Source organism: Lepeophtheirus salmonis, chromosome 11 (genome assembly GCF_016086655.4).
Source record: "Lepeophtheirus salmonis chromosome 11, UVic_Lsal_1.4, whole genome shotgun sequence".
Taxonomy (NCBI): Eukaryota; Metazoa; Arthropoda; class Copepoda; order Siphonostomatoida; family Caligidae; genus Lepeophtheirus; species Lepeophtheirus salmonis.
The window spans coordinates 2,857,597-2,879,938 of NC_052141.2; the positions used below are offsets into that span (position 1 = coordinate 2,857,597).

The following is a 22,342-nucleotide window of genomic DNA, read 5'->3' on the forward strand; positions in this document are numbered from 1 at the left end:
CATGAAAATCCTACAACCTATAAAGTCAGTTGAAAGTTAATTGAAAATACCTTAAATAGATCTTTCAAATAATACCATATTAATTGGTATCAGAATTCTGGTTGCCCTTTCTGTACTTTGGGGACATAATTTTATGCCATCCTCTCTGTCTAATCTTAAGCCATTACCTTTGCAATTTAAGAAAATGGCTTAGCGTAGTCGAAATCAGTTTCTAGGTAGAGTAAATAATCTCTGATGACAGCCACAGAAGCCACATTGGCAAAATATTCCTGTGGACGTTTTGTACAGTAGAGTGTATACCTATTAAAAAACGCCAAAAATGTATCTGTCCACAAAAATGATTAATTTCTAAAAACCCAAAGACCTACAAGGTGAATTCATATTTCATTTAAAAGAACTTAAATAGATCATATATATGACGGTATATTAATTGAGCTCATACTTCCAGTTGGACCTTATGAACACTTTTGGGAGAAAATCTTTTGCCTAATCTTAACCATATTGACTTTGTAATGTAGTAAATTTACCTGTCCATAAAAATCGGCCATTTCTTAAAAACCCTATCACCTAGAAAACAAGTTTATAGTTCATTTAAAAGATGTTAATTTTTCTTTTAAATGATGCAACATTAGTCGGGATTAGACTTTTGTTTGCCCCTTATGACCACTTTTGTGACAAAATATTTTGCTACCCTCTACGCTCAATCCTAACTCTATTAAACTTGTAACGAAGGATGTACCCAAGGGAGACTTCAATGCAGCTTCTAGGGTCAGCAAAGACTGCGTGATGACAGTCGCAGATACCGCGTAGGCGACTTATTTACGAGGACATAGTTCACTGTATAGGAATTTGAAAAAAATTACGTGTTCACAAAAATCGTGGATTTTTACCCTAAAAGGTATTACACAAATGTATACTTTACTTAAAAGAACCTAAATAGATCTTTCAAATGATGCATCATTCATTGGGAGCAGAAGTGGGTTGGCTCTTGAGATTAGAATGAAGTAGATTTTGCATTATTAAGAGATCCAAAGTGCAAGTGGATGTGGCGCTCATATGCTAGAATCTGTCCGACTGAAACTTTAGTACAGAGGGAAAGCTGCCAAATACTACTAATTGTACCCTTCTTGGTCTATGGGGTATGATGCCCCAGACTTTAAGACCTAAAAGATATTTATTTTCTAATACGTTGAAAATGTAATTTATAAAAGTTTGCGTTGAATGTTTTTGTTCAGTCCAGATTGACCAAACATATTAATAACAAAGGATTCAAGGGAGGTGCTTTATGTTGACGTCTGTGTTTCTTTAGCGAAGTTACGAGCAAAAAACTGCAATAAAACTTACACGTATTGCAGCTCTCTTGACCAATGGACACAAAGTCAAGGACATTAAAAACGGAGAATACATAAAGTCGTGATAGACAATTTCGTTTTGCAATCCCCCTCCAATGTGTGGACAATATTAACGGCAAGTCTCATGCATGTATTTGTCATTAAAGTCATGAGTTTATAGTTATACAATAAAATACCTATATATAGTCAATGGTTTTTGCAAAAAGTGAATATACAAGAAGAAAAAAGATACAAAAATTCATTTATTAATTATGAACGCTCTTGCCTTATATTTTAAAAGTAGTAATCCTTTTTTCCTCTCCTCTCCCTTACTCCTCCATTTTCTATGCATGCATATACGTCATTGTGTTGATATGAGAAAAAAAATACTTTTGAGCTCTAATAATAAACATTTTCCCGACATTTTATGACTGTGTTTGCATATTTATATATGTGTGTAAATACAAAATTGACTCAAATGTTTGTTACTCGTAGCTAAATTGTAATATCTACATACCGGGTTGTCCATTGAAATCTGAACAGTAACTAATTTTATATTCAATTACGGTTGAATGATTGAAATTTATTCAAATTTCGATATATTTAAGCATAAAGAATTAGTTACAAAAAAAAAAAAAAATCTGAGCATTCTAACTTAAGTACAAGTTGAGAAGATGCCAGTTGAACGTGATCGACGAATTTCCATTCACATACTCAAAGTAGTTGGGGATCTCTAGGATCACTATCTACACCGTCAGCATGTCCTTCTATTGACATGTACAATGAGTAGTGTTGAGTTTATTCTAAGGAAAGAAAGAGCGCGAGGAAAAGACGAGAGCGAGACATTTGCTCCCTTACAGCCCTGAGCAACACCTCCTCCACAGCTCCTTTTTGATGCATGTCGAGAGGAATGCCTGCAGTGTCTGTCATCTAAACACCGATGCCCCTTAAAGCCACTGTCAGCCAGCAATGGTACGCCATGACAGAGTCATTAATCTGCAGTGGGGATCAGGCATCTACCACCCCATTGAACCAATCATTGCCACTAAGGGTGGCTACATTAATGATTAAAGGAGCTCAGACACACATCTATGGTCATGACTTTAAAACACCATCTGGTACTAAACATTTTCTATTGACAACTTGGTATGAACATTATATTATGCATAAATACTCATATTTTCACGTTGTTAAAACCTATGAATTACGTAAGGGCTAAGTGTTTTTTTCTTTTTTTCTTCTACAAATGTGCATACGTAGATTTGAGAGTTTCCTGTAGTACTTCAATGAAATAAAAATATATGATAAATTATCTAATATTTTCATTAAATATATAAATTAGCAGATTTAATGATCATATTATATTATTTGACTCCTTAATGACTGTAAGCCTGGAACACAAAGACAATCGAATTTTCTAATAAAGAGATTGTGCAAGGAAAAAAATCAATCTTCATCACAAAGAATATCATAATACCTTGAAGATAGAGTTATATTGACTCGAACAGCTATCGACTCGGTTAAAAAAACGCTAGTGGAGCTGTGGTAAATAAAATCTCCAGGTTATACAATTAGAGATAAATGCAATAAAATGCCGGACTCCAACTTAAGAACTCAAAAAGTGTCACGAGTAAATCCCTCTTGAGATTGGAATCTCGTATCCAGGACAAGCTTTTATCAATTGAGTATTTTAAATGTCACTGACTCTAACTCCAATACACATTTTTTTAATAATATAATTTATAGCCTATATAAGTGCAATTGAGTCATTTGAGTCTAAAGACTATAAATATAGGTTTAATATAAATCTGTAGGTAGTTATTAGTTATAAGTAGTAAATAGTTTTGCTAGGTATAAAGTAATTTTTTGTATTATAAGATGTTTAACAAGATCAATAATAAATGCTATGGATTAAAGTATATCTATTGCTAATACATTCATAAGCTTCTGAACATAATTTATGTACTCGTAACCAAGGAACAACAATAAAAACAACCTCTCAAATCCAAATTCTCCCCACTCTGATGACATTGACTATTCACAAGATTAAATAATGAACTAGCATGTCTTGTGGCTATAGTCTAACCAAAAAATTAATTTAGCCCTTAAACACATTCGAGAATCGTGATTGTATAGACTATAGAACACGTTTGGAATATGTGAAGTAAACTTAAAAATGAGTCAACTTTCTAGTTTCTTCAATTAATAGTACTTTGTACCTATAATTAATAACCATTTAGAAAACCCTTCACAAACACTCAAAGCCTTTCTTTAAATATAAACTGCGTTCATTTGATCCATTTTTTTAAAATTTGATTGTGGGCCTTTGTACCTATAAGTAGCTTCTAAATAAAACACAGTATTTTATATTATATCATTATATTCTACACGTACTTAAACACAAAAACATAGCATCAAATACAAATGGGTCCAATGGACCCATTAAAAGTTATACACTTATTTACAAAACTTAAAAAAATTAGAATAGAATAAGTAAGGTAATAGAAGTTCCCATATTTACAAAGATTTAAAGATAAATCATTCAAACTTTTGTAGAAATAATCTATAAAAGCTCATTGTAAGTTCTGTTTCTTTCCCCATAAGTAAACAGCTACTAACCGGAATAAAATAAGTACTTTATTGTAACGCACTTTGTTTTTTTATTCAGATAAATCTAATCCGAATAAAGGAAACTTTTATTTTATGGATGAAAGTTAACTAGGTATATCCCGCTTTTTTCTAAATCCAAAGTATGTAAAAACCACAATTTAGCAAAACTTATGTAAATCATCTTATAAAAACAAATTTTTACTATTAAAATGTACTATTTACCTGTTGATCCATTAATATCTGAACACTTTGAATCTTAAACTTCAACAAGATACAATTTATTAATTAACAATATAATTTGAACAAAATTTATACTATAAATAGATGTGTCTGCAGTCTCCTAATCATTAGCGGCAATGATGGCTTCCAGGCAGTGGAAGGATGGGCATCCGCTGTGGATCTAGTCCCCTATTATATCTTCTCAGTGCTGGCTGACAGTATCTGACCGTATTTCGATTCAACTTGATAATTTTAGCGGAACATAATTTTTTTTTTTGATTTTCTACGGAGTTACAAAACAAAATGTACCACTGATGGATTTTTTTACGAGGATTGATGGTTATTTTAAATATATAAAATACAGACTATCCTACAATACCAAATTCTGAAATTTTGTCATTTGAGTCAAATATAGGTACATTATTCACATTCCTGGAATAAGTTAAACCACTTCAGGATTTTATCTATAGTTCAAAACCTTAATTTGATTCAAAAGACATATATATTGGATATATTGGCCCCAATATGTAGTGGCCCCAATATATTAGAGTCAACTATTTGCTTATTATTTAATTATTGGCATGAATTAAGATACTCAATAATTTCAGCTATACTTTAGAACTTTTAAATGATAAAAGAGACATATAGTTGGCCTAATATCCATCTTTCTACAATAAAAAATGTCAATTTATCATTTTTTTTATTGGAACGATATATTTTGACAATTTAAATTGCAATTTACGACACACCCAAATAGTTTATAAGAATAATTTGTTTATCGGAAAGGACGAGTATTTTTCAAAATATACAAATGTAATCTATACTAAATTTTGAGAAAAAACTACTTAGGCTTGTTTTTGTGTTGACTGTGGACATATGAAACATCGAGTCAGAAAATAAACACATAATAAATTCACCATCACCCGCACCAATAAAGAAAGCAATAATCAAGTGCTTACTTACATAGGCACATATTTTTATGCTTAATATCCATATTTCATTAATTTGAGGCTTGTTGTACGTTCACATGCCATAATAATAATAACAAAAAAAAAAAATATAAAGAACTCTTTCCCTGAATTTTTCATTTATTATTCCTGAAAAATATTTTTTTTTTCTACACATATTATATCATATATGTATTACATATTATGTACTTAAAGTATGTATATCAAGGTCACCTGATAAAAATAAAGGAAGGTTCTATACACAGTATTACACTAGAGAAACTACTTTTTGTACATTTTTCCACTCTCTTTACCTCCATATTCCAACGATTTTAAATATATATGATATAGAAAGTGTGGATCATTTATTAGCATTTAATTACGATTGTAACCCCGTTATTTTTGATTCCGGGGTTTCATTACACAACAAAATCACAGCTGAAACAAAAATAATCAAGTTTTTTTTTTATCACATGTCACTAAGGATAAAAATGTCAGAGCAATAACAAAATAAGCAACGTGATATCCTCCACCAACTGTAAGCATGAAAAAGGTTACAGAAACCCTAGGTATCTCCATTTGGATTGCTAATAACAAGTCATTAAAACCGTGTGTATTTTAGACATATTAAATATAGATGGTAACACTGACAGTTTGAAGAATGTTTTGAAGGAGAGCAGCTACGCTATCAATACATTTCATTCAATCAGCTGTCACAAGGGAGGAGGGGGAAATAAACAAGGACAATATTTACTCCAACGTCGATCCTAAATTATTTTCTTTGCCCAACAAGGACATATAATTATGTCTCTGCAACAAATCCTCTGAGTTACTCTTTTATGAACATACACAGTTTTGTTTAAATCAATGACAGCTTGTATGTAGTAAAAAAGGATGTTCACACTTTAGTAATTAAATAATAGCAATAGCAGCTGTGGAACAGAAAATTCAGTCTTCAGGTTGTCAATTCTAACAAAACACTAGGCGAGCTGAAAAATGTATGTACTTGATTAGCATCACTAGAGATCACTATAAAAACTATTATAGAACGTGTTTCCTAAAAGGTTTGAATTTTTGAAATAGTGATATTAAGTAACTCTGTTTCTAAAGAGGACTTACCATTATAACTCCACAGCAACCTCTCAAGCTTACTCTCCGTTTTTTATATGCACACACGAATGTTTGACCAGGTAATTATACTAATGACAACAGCTTAGGAAATGAAAATTCATTCTTCAGATCACTAATTCCGTAAAACGGTCAAGTAAAAAAGACCACACGTTTAACATTACTAGCTTTAACATCAATAAGTCAGTTACTGCCCCATACATCTAATAAGAATCAACACTTCAACTCCAACAAAACAGCTGACTTCTGGCTTGCCTCCATGTAGCCCTTCTCCAACACAAACTTCAGTCCTTCGGACTTTGCAGTTTACGGTATCGTGTAGAAAAATGTCTGCGGATCTTTCATCCTAATTTAGAATCGTACCGAGTTGACATTGCAATGAATATGCTCTATAATATCCAATCTGTTCACCGGCGTGTCCAGACTGTTGTTTTATCTGAAGAAGGATAAAATGAATAAAGGATACAGCCAAATACATTTTGTAAACATATCACAAATTGGTTTGGAGTTGTATTTTCTCGATCTCATTAAAATCTGCTTGTCGTAATTAATTCATTTTTTCTCCACAATTTTTAAAACAAATTTTATGTTATATAATATAAATATTTTATTTTACATTTATATAAGCTGCGTTATTCAAAATAATAAATGATTGTTATAGATTCTTCATAGCATATGAAGGGCGGGTATGTTCAATATGGAACAATTTTATGCATCAATATCTTGGCAACCCTGAAATCTATGTTTATGAAAGTATCAGAGTAACAACTGTATAAGAAGAAATACAAAATTCCTGAGATTTCCTCCGAAACCGAACCCCGTGGGACATTATTGTGTGCCTTCGTCCCTGGCGCACACCCAAGGAATTTATTGAGTTAACGAAGGTGTCCAAATAAAATGTTTACGAGGAGGTTTGTATCAGACAGAAACTCCGGCCACTGTTATGGGGTTAGCCCTGATTTCCTCAGCAAGAAAGAGGCCGGTGCACACCATCAAATCAACTACCACTTATCTTTGTTGCGTTTGCATTAAACTTTTTTCTCAAAATTGAATACATCATTGAGAAGGAGTCCTTCTATTAGTAGTAACGTCTCCTATAAACTTTTATAAATAAGCGTTTAATTTGTTCTATATAAAGGGACAATAATTATGTACCACCCTGTAAATAAGTCTAGTAGGTTTCCGGAAATTTAAATAATAAGGTAAACTCATGAATATCCCCATGACTAATTAGTCATGCCCTTTTTTGTCTCGATTAAGTCGTGAGGCTATTTAATTGCTTATTGGACGGTTTACCTTGATTATAGGATATACAAATATATATTTTAAATTTGATTCCATCTATATTAATTCCTTCAGAAAAACACACTATTGACATAGCACGAAATATACTAACTTATATGTATATACTAAGCTCATATTTCTAAGTTTCACAATTGAGATAAATTGTGACTATTTTACATGTACCATTAGCTGCAGTGGTGCTCAATCTCTATTATTAGCTATTAACAGATATAATTATAAGAATAATTTACTACAAGAGCTACATGTACAAGTATACAAGAATATTTGTAATAAACTGTATCCAGTCTTGGTCCAATAAAATGTTTATCATCCTTAAAATGTAAACTTTTTAATAAAATTCAAGCCAAATAGCACAATTAAGCGCTGAATTTAAGATATTTTACCTTCAAAAATGTACTATTACTAAATGTTTATTTTGAATGAAATATTTGTTACAAGCATAAACAATTTAGCAAACTGAAAACTTGTCACTATATTATCCTGATGATCATCACAAAATTTGAATCTTGTAGCTTCGATATTGGTGAAGTTAACTTTTTTTTTGTTCAAGCTAAGCTGCTCTCCTTTCAAACATTATTCCAATAATCAGAGTAATCATATTTATTTTCAGTCTCTTTTATTTTTTATAATACGGAAAAAGCTACCAAATGCACCCTCAGATGTTGCATATCAAATTATTCAAAGGTATTTGTCTTCAGCAATGCAAAATTGATTGCTATTTAGAATATATATATATAAAGGCAACGTCTGTAAGATCTCCATATTTTTTTAATCTCCCTCCGAACTGTTTACAGCATCACGAAGTTCAATTAGGGATGGTAATTTTGTTGAGAGGGCTTCTGGCATAGAAAAGGGTCAAATCTTATCAGCTATGATATGGCTTACTTTCTGTCTACCTCCCTGTGACCCTCCTCTATACCTGATCTCAACCCTTTGGACTATACACTATACAGTTTGAAATCCCTTATACAAAAACATTAGCTGCACCTCCGAAGGGAACTTGGATTCCCTTAGACGTTCCGTCATGACACCATGATATGACATGGACACAGTCTTTATCATCAAGAGTTAAAAATCAGTTCCTTCGCATGTGGAGGCTGCTATTTCCTTTAAAGGAGGGTATATGAAATAAAGCTAAACATAGTATTTAAACAAATTAGTGTTAAGTATTACTCTCTTGAGTACATACAAATCACGTCTTTCGTCATTACGATATGCGTCTGCAATTTTTGTGTCCCCACTTTGGTAACAAAATTCCATTTTATTATTATTAAATCGTCTGAATCTGTGTTTCAATTTCACAAAACAATGTAATTCTGAAAATTTCTTTGAATAGCTTCTAGCAAATAATCTATAAATTAAACGTCATGCAGCTGAGTTCCTCTCCCCCAAACATCCTTCCAATTATCATTCATTTCTAGGATTTTTTTATATATATACTAAATAAAACTTGATTGTGAATTCTAATAATGTAGATTTCCTTCTCTAGGAGAGACGTGTGAATCGAAGCCACAATACACATTAAGTTGAGGAGAATAATGTCTTACAATCGCATTGTCGAAGAGCTACGTATGTATGCTCCTTTGTTCTTTTAATTGTATATGTATATACAACCCTGCCCTTTTATTTATGCAGATATGCACATACTTTTTTTTAACTGATTGATTTTATCTTTCTCCAACCCATTATGGATCCAATGATTTGTAAGTTCTTTGGAGATAAAATTAGTTATAGGAGGTACATAGTTACATCAATTGGTCTTTGTTTGTGTAGGTAGAGAAGGGACTATTTATAGGTACTCTCTTTATGGATAGGAAATATAATCTTTTTTTTTTTTTTTTAATTTGTATCTTTTGGAATACATATTATAATCTTATTTTGGGGGTATCGGCTATAATTATAAGGAGTTTTTTATGGCTATTCGTATAATTGCCTTTGGTCCGTGTGGGGAAAGGTATAAGTTAATTAGTTGGAGTAAAATAATAAAAGTATATGCTTCTCATCCGGGATTCAGAATAGATCCATAGATCGATAATAATATTGTGATGGAGATGAAGTAAATGGCCTGGAACGCTTCTGCCTTAACAAAGAAAACCCATTGTTTTTGAGCCATATTTTTGGAAACAACAAAAGTACCGGCACACTTTGAACAATAACTCACAAACTAAAGAACAGATTGTCATGACATTATGTCAGCTGTCTTTTGAAGGTTAGTACTAACTGGAAAAGAGGTGAATGAAATAAAAAAATAGCGTCGTCTATGTGTGAAGACCGGGAATTTTCAGTTCATGGTTTATGTACTTTTAAAATCGGCTAGTGCCAACAAAGAAATGGCTAAAAAATCGGCTAAATATATACTATATCTAGAGGGATTTAAATTTTTTTCAGCTCCTTAATACATTATTTTCAAAATTTTAGCAGGAGGATTGAGGCTGCACAAAGAAAAAATTTACTATACCTTAACAATATTAGAAAATCAGCGAGGCTGTCTACAAAGAAAAAAAAAAATACTCATAAAAAGGTGTTCTTAAAACGCTTGGGCGTCCGACTCCTTTTCTTCTCTTATACTTTACAAAGATATCAATTGTAGCTATTACATTAAAACTCTTAATTTGCATATAATCACTTTACACGCTCAAAATCGAACCAATAGTTTTTATTTATATATTCCTGATATTAGTAAAATTCGTTCAAAAATCTTTTAAACTAATGCAAAGATCAGCTAAGCTTTCAAACTACCAGCTAAAGGATATCTTATCAGCCTAAACAAGTATAATATCAGCTGACCTAGCAACACTGTCAATAATAATACTGCGATGTAATATAAAATCCCTCAGCATAGGTTTTAATGCTATATCAATATGCAACAACATATTCGGTCGACGGATAAGACTCACATTTATAATTGTTACTTAAGCCATAAAACACGAAAACAGCCATTAAAATCTTCCACCACAATAGGTTTAGTAGATATTCCACAAGTTATTTAATTATTTATCTGAAAAAATAAATCAAAATCGACCTTTTCTTCAACTATTTTTTTAAAGAGTTGTAATGTAAGATTTATTGTTTAGTTTTAGATATAGTATAAAAAAATTGACAAAATATAAACTTCCAAACATGATACTTCATTATACAGGATCTTTGTTTAATTAGACACATTTTGTAGGAATTTTATTTAAGATAACTTAATAAATGATTCATGTTTTGTTGCTCGAATGTTTTTTAACAACTATTATTACCTTTAATTTTATATAATAAGTTGTTTCACATAGAAATATGACTCTGAACCGTACCTTTATTCTAAAAAAGTGATTTAAAAAAAAAACCATTTTGTGACAATGTCTATTTTTGTTGAAGATTTTGATAGTAACTTTTGTGTTCTGTAGCTGAAATGACAATAATAATAAATGTGGCTTTGAGCCGGTGAGCGATCTAAGACCTAAAATTTGTAATTAAAGTTGTACATAGGATCCTAGATATTATAAAAAAAATGAAATCGAAAAGTGATAAGGTAACTTTAACAGTAGGAAACATGTTTTGGAGAAGAGCAACGAAGGTGTCATGACGTTATATCAAACTATTTTTGTATAATTAGGCACATTTTGTAGCATCAGTATTAGAATAACTTAATTAATAACTCATCTTTGGTTTGCTTGAATTTTTTAATTGTTATTACCTTTAATTTTCATCTACCGTAATGCCAAAAGTTGTGAATTTAGTACTCCGGATATTTTTTATTTAGTTCCTCTCAAAATAAAAATAGTCATCCTAATTCCAATAAAATGGTCCTTCATGGACGCAGTTTGATTTGAAAATCTGTAAAATCTTGAATAAAATGAAATTTTTTTAATGTTGTTTCGTTAAATTTTTTTACTTGAATCCAGTTACAGTAAGTATAGCTACTTGGAATTAGGTAATCGGTAAAAAATAACAAAAACTTTAAAAAATAACTATAAAGTTAATTTAAAAAAATTATATAAAATTAAATTCCATTTTTAACATCCAGGGGATGTAGCGCAGTGGTAGCGCGTTCGCTTTGCATGTGAAAGGCCCCGGGTTCGATCCCCGGCATCTCCATATGATATTTCTTTATATTGATACATTTTAAAATTGAATCACCCAAAATTATGTAATTTTTGGCTTTAGCGTATTTTATATTGATATTTTTTACGATTGAGTCACAGGAAATTAGGTAATTTTTGACCTTAGCGTAATTAATGCTCATAAGTTGGAAATAAATCAATATTTCACTATTTCTAAGCTACTTTTTATGAAAACAATTGAGATTAATACTTATAAGTTTAAGGTATTAAGTTTTTTCATACCATCATCGATCTCCTCATCTGAATCCAAACATGGTAATGAAAATAAAGAAGATTTATCCAATTAAATAATGTATCTATTTATTTATGTAAAAATTTGAAATCGTTTACATTAATTTTGAAATTAGTAATTCGTCAATCCAGAGCAAAAGCATCCTGGTTATATCAGACTTAGAGCTGCTATTTTTTAATAACCTTTCTTAGTCAATAGGTTATCAGATTTTTAAAAATTATTTATACCTGTTAAAAATATAAAATTTATACAATACATTTACCCGATAGCATATTTTTGCAGACAAAATATCTTAAATTTAGCGCTAAACTGTGCTATCTGGTTTAAATTTTAAGGATATATAACAATTGTATTATATTTAGAGATGTTACACTGCTAATATTCACAAAAAATGAGTTGTATATTATTACGTTTGGCTATTGAAGTAAATTATTCTTATAATTATATTTGTTCAAAGCTAATAATATGGATTGCACACCACTGCACCTAATCGTCATAATATATCTCACTTTTTAACTTGGAAATTAGAGCTTCAATGTAGGTCCTGTCATATTCACTATTGTGGAACTTATTTTTACAAATTTTTGAAATATGATATATTTATGGTGTCAAAATATTCATTTTAGAATATAAATATCATTGGCTAACTTTAAACTATTTTTGAAATTTCACTCTTTTATTAGAAAAAAATGTGTTTTGTCTTGATGTCATATATTTTTCTTGATCTGTCTACATTGTAGCTTTTTGTCAAAAAAAAAAATATATATATATATATCTACAATGTTCCCAAAAAGAAAGATAAGTGGAGCAACATGAATTGTTGGTCTCTGCCTTTCTGTCTGTTCTTTTGCGTGTCAGTGCCAAAACTTCAACTGGTACATACACAAATTTCCGAGAACATGTATACTTTACTCAGATAAACTAAATGCACAAATATGGATGACCTTAAAGAGCTTATTATTACGTTCATTTGAAGAAAAAAAATATATAACAAAATTTTGTAAAATAAATCAAAAATTAGGATTTTTTTAGGATGCCCTTAGTAACATATTCAGTCCTATACTACATTTCTTTTTGTCAACAGCTGAAACTTAGATCAAGTTCTTTCGTCAATTGTCGTCTTTATATTTATAGGTATTTGTCTATGGGCTTAGCGTATGCAAACTCTTTTATTTGAACGGATATGTACACGTACCCCTTGGGATTCTTGGAGGTACTCCAGGGGGTACAAGAGATTTTGAAACAATATTTTACTCGTGGGTGTAAGAAAGTGTAGGGTGTCTGCAGGGGGTAGGCTGGAGAGGTTGTAGTCCCCATACTACCAGTTAAGGAATTATTTGTTTTTTACAAGAAAAATTTTATAATGAAATTTTTTTATCAAAAAATTTAATTTTTTGTGAACAGCTGTAGATTTTGAATTTTTTTGTGAATAGTTACGGATTTTTGAAATTTTCTTCAAAAAAATTTAACTTTTTGAGAATTGCAGTTGATTTTTGATTTTTTCAAAAATTAATATTTAAAATTTTTTTCAAAAAATTTAGTTGTTGATTTTTTTTTCCTAAAAATTCAAATTTTTAGATTACTTTTCAAAAAATCCCCAAAAAATATATATAGTCCTGCAGACACTCCTATCATTGAACCTAAAATCCTATGTGCTAAAGGGGATACTTGGTTTAAATAAATATTTTACATGTGGTACATCACTAAAAAAAGGTTGAGAAGCCCTGATGTACAAGATACAATTTGTATAAATAATTAGACATTTTTCGTCTTAACATGCATAATTTAATAAAACAATTGGTCCTTCTAATTACCTTCTATTATTTAATACTATCCTTTCCTTTTGATTACTTAGAATTATATGGTTATTAATTATTTATGAATAATATAACTGTGGGCATTTGAACACTTTATAATGTGCCACGGAATACTTATATTTCACTAATTATACATTAAAATAGTCAAAGATTACACCATTAATATATCAATCATCGATGATGGAATATTCAATTAATTACATAATCCTCTGATCAAAAGAATCACTATAAATCCTTCCTTAACAATTAATGCAACTTGTACATATTGCATACACAAGTTCCAATTTGTACACAATATATGAAATAAAACTACTATATTAAATCATTAATTGTTATTTTATTTAAATCAATAGAAGGGAATAAGCTCCATCTAGCGACACAAAATGAAAAAAAAATGAATAAACACTTTGATATGATATTTGAAACAATATTCAAACCTTTGTCATTTATAATTATAAAGCTTTCAAAACCATTCAAATCACTTTAGCCCTTTAAAAGGAAGGTTTTTCTTTGTGAGGCATTCGAGTCAATAAATTACATTCAAAATATGCCTGTGTCTTTGGGTCAAAAATAACAATCCAACAAAGACAAGGGAATTCAATGCGATTTTTCAAATATAGTATGTACATAAATGCTCATTTAGTTGAGTTGTTCAATTAATGGAATAATTCTATTTGCATACGTATCTTTAAATCCTTTCATAAAAAACCATTTCTGTGACACTCAATTTATGATGCTTCCCCCAACTTCTCCTCATTTGAAAGAAGTTTTTTGAAAATGTTAAAGGCTTTGGGTAAAGAAGTTAATGAGGCGTAGATTTAAGGTTGGGGAAGCTTTCAAAAGATGAGGGGACATGATATTTGGAAGAATATACGTTTTTTCATATGTACGTACATTATAAAAAAGTGTGCCTCAAGTGAGCCTTAATGGGCTGTGAATATGTTCATAACTTCATTTATTTTCTATATGCATCATTTTATAAAAATCATAACTTCATTTACATATATAGTAAAAAAGAAAATATGGTTTCATAGAAGATTACCCCCTTATAATAAATGTGTCCCGTCAAAACAAAAAAAGCTATAATGATTTTCTCAAAATTTGACAGTTGTAGTCTCTGACAAATTATCCTTCATTTCTATGAACAAATTATTCTTATTAACCCTTTAGGTGTGTCCCAAGTTACGCGTAAAGACAGCAAAATGGATCCTAACAATAAAAGAATGATTCATAGACATATTTGATGGTTGATAGGGGCCATATTGGACCCAATACAAGTATCTTCAATTAAATAAAGATTTTAAACTATAGATAAGAATTAGGGAATGATAAAACATATCAAAAATTTGAATGCAAACCCTCTAATATAATCAAATATGTCTATAAAAATTGTGCTGTATATACAGGGCTTCTTATATAAAATGAGGATATTTCGACTAATACTTTGAATTTCGCGCTAAAAATTGCTTCTCTCTGACTGGTTATCTTTTATGTTTGATATAAGAGTTTGTTTATAAAGAAGGTCAAAGCTATGAAAGTTTTTGTATTACTTGAAGCACAAGTTCATTGCTATTCTATTTCTGTGAAAAAGATTATATTCACAGTTTAAAAAAATAATCCTGATAGAGTAAATAAAACTTTATATCACAGAAATAATATGACTTGACAATTTGGAGAAATTTTGTAGAGGAGTAGCTAAGCTGTCATGATATTTTATTGGATTTGCTGTGAGCAGATATGGGAGGAGGGATGTAAATGAAAAGTTTGTGTATCTAGTCAGGACTTATGCAGAAATTAAAAGATCCTCAAATATACTTTGAGTCTAAGAAGAACTTAAACTTATAATTCTCAAACAAATCCTCATTGTTAATCTTTCTTTTTCCCGAACCAGTGATTACTTTATACTTATATTTTATTTTTTAAAGAATAATCATAACAGCTTTGGAAAGTATGAAAACCCCTGTTTAGGATATAACTACAAAAGAGTCACACTCGACAAATGTCCTATTTTTTACAACTCTACTGACACTCCAGCTTTTTTTTTTATCCTCTCTCAACCTCAGCTCTCAAAGGGGAAATACAAAATTTAGAAAAAAAAGATATAGCAGATAGCCTTCTGTATTTTTAATTGTTGCCAACGGTTCATTATTATTTAGAGAATATCTATGTAGATTTAAGTTACTATAAATGTACATTTAATTGGTAATCTCATCAATGACTTTCAAAGACCTTTGATTTAAATAAAATAATTTAAAAATCATCTTTACTACCCCTAGTGAGTTTATAGTAGGTTGAGTACACTGCTTCAAATCATACAAATGTCACCTGATGACAATTAATGAAAACAGATTCAAGGAAAATGCACTGAATCCTGGTATATTTCAAAAAGCTGATTGCTTTATACAAGATGTGGTAGATCGATCAACAGCTAATATAAAAATGCAAAAGAATTCCTGGGGGTTGTAAGGATATCGGGTGTGACGTTGAAATCTGAACAATCTATACTTTTACCTTGAACGATATATATTTGTGTTGTCACTAAATATGCTCATAAAAAGTATTTGAATACTAGCTGCAAAGTTATAATGTATCTTCTAATATTTAATGTAGCCCCTTTTAGGATCGACGATGGCCTCGAGACGCTTGAGTACGTTTTTCTTATATATACTTTGGACATATCGACCAAGTGTTTGTATACATGGTTTTAATGTCCATGATGTCTTCGTGCCTAAGGGTGCAGGTCACACAACCAAACGACGTAGTCACAGGGTTGGAGTAGGGTAATTACGGAGTTTACTTTTATTTTTGCCAGAAATCGATGTTATCGCTCAATTTTCTTTGATAATAGGATGCAGGAGCGCTGTATTGTTGCAGGACCACACACAGAAAGTTTGCCCGAATCAACAGTAGCAAAGGAGACTCCATATTTTATTTTCTGCGTCAAGAAATGTAAGGATCTTCATGCAATTCATGCACCAATTTTTTATATAACTTAAAAAAGATACAGAATTGAAATATCGGATAAGTACTATTTCAGCGTCGCACCCCGTTAAAACTTCATACAATTTGAAATTATAAATACCTCACAAGAACATCACGCAACCTCTTTAAATCACTTCTTTTTTCCCCCCTTTACAAATCTATATAGTATACTTTTAATGTACTTTAAAGAAAAAAATCTTGAATCATTGTTATTTAAAAAACACCACCCAATGAAAATGGGTTAATTTAATCCATTTATAAAGAATAAGTATACATCTACTGCCTTAAACTACTTAGTTTTTATATACTTATATATATACCTACAGAAAGAAATGAAAGTTTTTTAAATTTATGAGAAGGAAAAAAAACAAACAATTTGGTTGTCAGTTTATTTTTACTCCATTAAAGACAATTTCCTATAGGTGTTCCAATGTAAATACAAACATAGGTAGGTAGATAGATGAACGGTAATTGATTTCACTTCATGTTTTTATAAGTGTATACCTACATTTATTTTACAGCCCTGTTGTATAGATAAAAAATCAGATCAGTTTTACAACTATTGAATCTTCTTTTCCTTCAAATAGATGCATGTCAATACAAACTCATATATACAGTGTCAAGTACTCAATTTTTTGGTTTTAGTTTTGACTAGGGTCTATCGATGTATCAGAATAGGCCAACATCAGCCTAAATAATACTGATTCGACTGATAACTTTACTAATTATTTTATTTAACTTCCCCTAATGATGCAAAGTTCCCATTACACTTTTCAAGCCATTACTTAGCTTGAACGGTACTTTTTTCTCGTCGCAGTGTAGTGTAAAATACAAACACTAACTTTTTTTTTTTTTGATCCATTGTCTTGGAAATAACAAAAGTAGCGTGACACTGGCAGTTGTAAGCCACGAACTAAAGTACAAATTGCCATTAAATTTTGACAACTGTCTTTTGAAGGTTGGTACTAACTGAAATTAAGGCAAATAGAAACAAAAATTGGGCTATCTATGTGTGAATCCTGGGACTTTTCTCCCATATTTTAGGAAAAAAAAATATAATTTATATAATTATAAACTTGAGTACAAAGATGATCTTACACGTCATTTTGAACCGATATTAAAAATGATATTTTATTTTATAAATAATTTTAGAAAATCATATACATATCTAAGAAAACTCATAGGAATGTTGAGTTATATTCTTGTAGAGACAAAAATCTAATGAGTACTGTGGAATCAGTAGATTTAGAATGACAAATAAATTTGAAACGGAATATGTATTGTATATACATGAACACTTCTCAAAAGTAACGTGTAAAAAGTTCCTTGATGAGGGAGAATTTCAAGATCCGGACTTTGAAAAGAATGTATCAGATGAAGAGGATGTCGATGAATACCTGACTCATTCTTAAATGAAGAAGTCTTCTTTTTTTTCCCTGAATGTGATATTTTCTTGCTAAAAGATGGTTAAATTGAATTAACCTCATTGGCAAAAAATAGAAACGAGTGTAGGAATTGTACTCGTAAAATCATAACAATGACTTTTGAGCCCACAAGATTCGACATAGTCCTTTCAAGGGACATCTTTCAACATTTTGCCTATCCATCACTCCCAATATTGAAAGAATCATATTGAAAATGGCTCATTTAGAGGATTTTACAAGATACGGCGAGAATTGAACAACCCTTCATAAGACTGAACTTACATAAGTTTATTGGCATAGTGTGTTATCCATCTTGTGGTGTGGCTACTCCTAGTTTTTAGAACACAGAGACTAATAAGGCAATTTTTAGGGCTATAAGCGCCGTTGAAAGCCTTGCAGACCTACGCAATGATATCAATTTTGCATCTTCAAAAACAACTGTAGAATAAGTTCTTCATGTACAAAATTTAAAAAAAAACAACAAATAAGATTTATATATATTACCCAACTTGTTCAAGCTCCTTATAGTTATCTTGTATATTTTAAATTGGTTTTTTTCATACTGCTTATTAATAAATGAAATAAATATCAGAAACATTTCATGGGACTTAGAATTATATCTGCATTTTTATAGTAATTGTTCATAAGGAATTAATTAATATCTAAATTAAAAATTATATATATAATTTATCTTAAACTGAAAATAAATATGGTGATTATTGTAAATAAAAGAGTGGATCACATATACGTGTAAGGCAAGGGGATTGTATAAAAAGTAAAGACCACACAAGGGTTGAATAAATTAATCTTAGTAACATGAGTTTTGGGTTTCAATAAGATATGAATTGATATTCATTTAATTAAAAACTTTTTAATTTTTTATTCAACTTTTTAAGAAATATTGTAAATTGTTGTTATGAATGGAGTACGTCTCAATCCTCTCATTGAAAAAAAGAAAAATCCAATAAATCAAGAGAAAATACAAAGGAACGACTTTTAAAAAAACAGTTAAACAAATTCACTAAACCTAGATTAAAAATTGGTGAATATAAAGAATTACATACAATCTGATTTAGTGTTTAGAACATCCTGTAAATTATTGTTCATACAATGTAGATTGAAAGGAATAAGAAACTCTTTTGTAAAAGAAAGTACTACATTTAGACAGAAAAGAGTTCGGAGTCAACTTTATTTTCACTCAATACGGAGCTCTGTGTCATTGCACCGACATGACTCAGGCTTTCCTGAGATACAAGATTCCGGTATTTGGGGACCTCAACATGTGGCATCTCTCCTCTATAGACGCATACCCCTTGAACTACTCTATTTAGGTACGTCTGGGGAGATGGTGTATGCTACACTTTACGGGAGTTTCCAGTCTCTTGAGCCGTACATCAAGAAGGAATGGACCAAGCTCAAGCCTGACTAGATTGTCAAGGCCTGCAAGGGAGTTAGTCCTCGTATTGAGGCAATTATTAGAGCTGAGAACTTACATATTGAAGCAAAGTTGTGCCGATAATAATTTATGGAAAAGAATAGATAAGATCAACATTTCTAGAAGATTTGGGTTTGAAGACTGAATTATAACTTACATCAATCTCTAAATGGTATCAAAAGTTATACCATCGTTTAAATATTTAATCACTTTAATAATTACTTCCAAATGGAATTCTAATTGACAAATAGAGTGTTCCAGATGATACATCAATAACGAGAGCATCCAGAAGTGGGCGAATCTTCTTTGCATGTTTGTGAATAAAGGCACACTGCGTTATTTTTATTCTATTTTTTTTTTTTTAATGAATATGTATTTACTCAAATATGTCCTGTCAAATGGTCTAATTTGAAACACGTTAACATTCAGTAAAATGAGTATATTATACGGAGAGGAAAAAAGAAGTAGGCTTCATTGTTTGATGAGGCTTGCATGCACCTACGAATATATTTTAAATTCAATATACGCGCATAGAAATTATATATACATTAGGTGTTTTGTTTTTCAACTTTTTTCGATTTTCGATTACGACTGGTGCAGATAATTGTCATGTGGTGAAGTAATAACCCATGAAGAATTTCATTATACTATAATGTTGTCTTTAGGCAACAGATCCCTTTAAAGTTTGAAAGGAAACGATAATTATTTATTTCGTCAAAAAAGTTATAATACAGCATTAATCATTATAAACATAAATTAGTTATGATAGATATTATTCTAGCCTATAAAAGATAGTTAGGATGTTTTTTTCTAAAGCTACCCTATGGAGCAAAAAGAGGGAATGAAATTCGAAAATTTGGATCTTTCCATATATAAAAATGTAAAAAAAAAGATCCGTGCGAGACACAGATCATCAACTTGTCCTAACTATTATCTCTTTATTCTGTTCCATAAGAAAACTTTAGAAAAAAGAAATTGAAAACACTTTTTATATCATTATAAAATTTAATCTTTTCTTACTAAAAATGCAAAAAAAAGAAAAAGATGCGCGTTATACACAGATCATCAAATCTTCCGTACTTTTTTCTCTTTTTTTTGTTCCATAAGACAGCTTTAGATGAAAACTTTTGATACACTTTTTATAGGTTAGATAAATGTCTGTCGAAATTATTCAGTGCAATATAACTAAAAATGTAATCTTATATATATCTATATATACAAAGAAAATACTTTTTGCCCTCATTCCTAATTTGATCGAGATGTGCCGCCTAAAGATGACCACATATGGCAGTGCAAATTTACATACATAATTTTAAACATATGACGTCTTTTCCACACTGAATGTAATTCAAATTCAAAAAAAGTTAAAAATCAAACCACTCTAATATGTATACAATTAAAATAATAGATGGAGTCATTGTTACTGAAAAGACAATTGAATGAACTATGTTCATGAAGGAAGCAGGAGTTAATTTCATTTTGTTACATTATGATTAATTAATCGTCACTATATATGTAAGTATGTGTCAGCTGTGCACCACCATTTTGAATAATATGTTCTCTACATTTAAGTCATTTTTCTTTACTTACTTAAAACTAAAGTGACTATAAGCTTGAGGAGGAACATGATCGTAGATAGATCTTTTTCCCATGCAAGATGTTGCTTACTATGATTTGTCAAATGACATAAATTAACCTTCCGTTTCAAACGCAGTTAGTAAACTATTGCACGATTATGAGACATAATTTAAATATGTCATTTAAATTTTGTATAATATTGTATATTTGATTTAAAAATTTGTACAGAATGATAACTTTATCTTTGTTTTTTGTCCTTTTAGATTAGTCATATTAAAATACTCTTTATTAGTAGATAGATTAGCAAGTGAAGGATGTAAAAACAAATATTTTTTATACTTACTTTACTATTGAATGTAGAGTTGTTCATTAGTTGAAATCAATCAAGAACAAAATATTTTTTAATTTTTAGCAGGGCTATTAGTAACCAAATTTATAGCATTTTGGACAAAACATACAATGTTGATTCAGAGGACATTGACCATTCCTTATATGATTCTAATATATCTAATGAAGAAATTACCACAGAGACAAATGGAGTAGATGTTTCATTGAACCCAACATTTACGTCGTTATTATGATACTATAAAATTTTTACTATAACGATGCACTCAATGATGATCAGAGTGATTAGAATATAAAGTAAAATCCCAAATAGTCTATCTGAACAAAAGGCTAAAAAAATTTTTTGTCCTAGAATTGTACAGCTCAACAACATCGCCATATGGTAATAAATTGATCAAATAACTGCTGACACCATCTAGGATTGCAAGTCATCAACACGATTTTATCTAAAAATATTCTGTTGTAACCTACATAAATAATTATATCGTTTATAACATTAAATACCCAAATAAATTATTGCTTCTTGACCTCAAAGTTGTAATTGACAAGAGTCTGATTAAATATTATAAAGGGGGTAATAAGGCAACCCAATTGTCTGGACCAATGAAAAGAAAAAAATTATCTGTTATAATAGACTCTTATAGTGGACATTTACCCGATTTTAATAAAAAAATGTGCTTACTCTGCAATCAAAAATATAGTAAATCGAACTTTGCCATTCATATGGCTAATAATCTTGCTTTATCCTTGATAAGAGATTGAAATTGCTTCCTTATCTTTCACATGTAAAACATTAATTATATTAATATTAATCCATTTTCCATGGTAGAATTATACTTGTTTGAATTAGAAATAAAAAATAAATCAAGATAATAAATAAATG

The 22,342-nt window shown here is 30.2% G+C and overlaps 1 non-coding gene across 1 annotated transcript; it reads left to right on the plus strand.

Annotated features, from left to right (window-relative positions):
* Window positions 1-11,548: 11,548 nt before the first annotated feature.
* On the plus strand, window positions 11,549-11,620 carry TRNAA-UGC (transfer RNA alanine (anticodon UGC)). The gene has a single exon. It is a non-coding gene; the product is annotated as a tRNA-Ala (tRNA).
* Window positions 11,621-22,342: the final 10,722 nt, after the last annotated feature.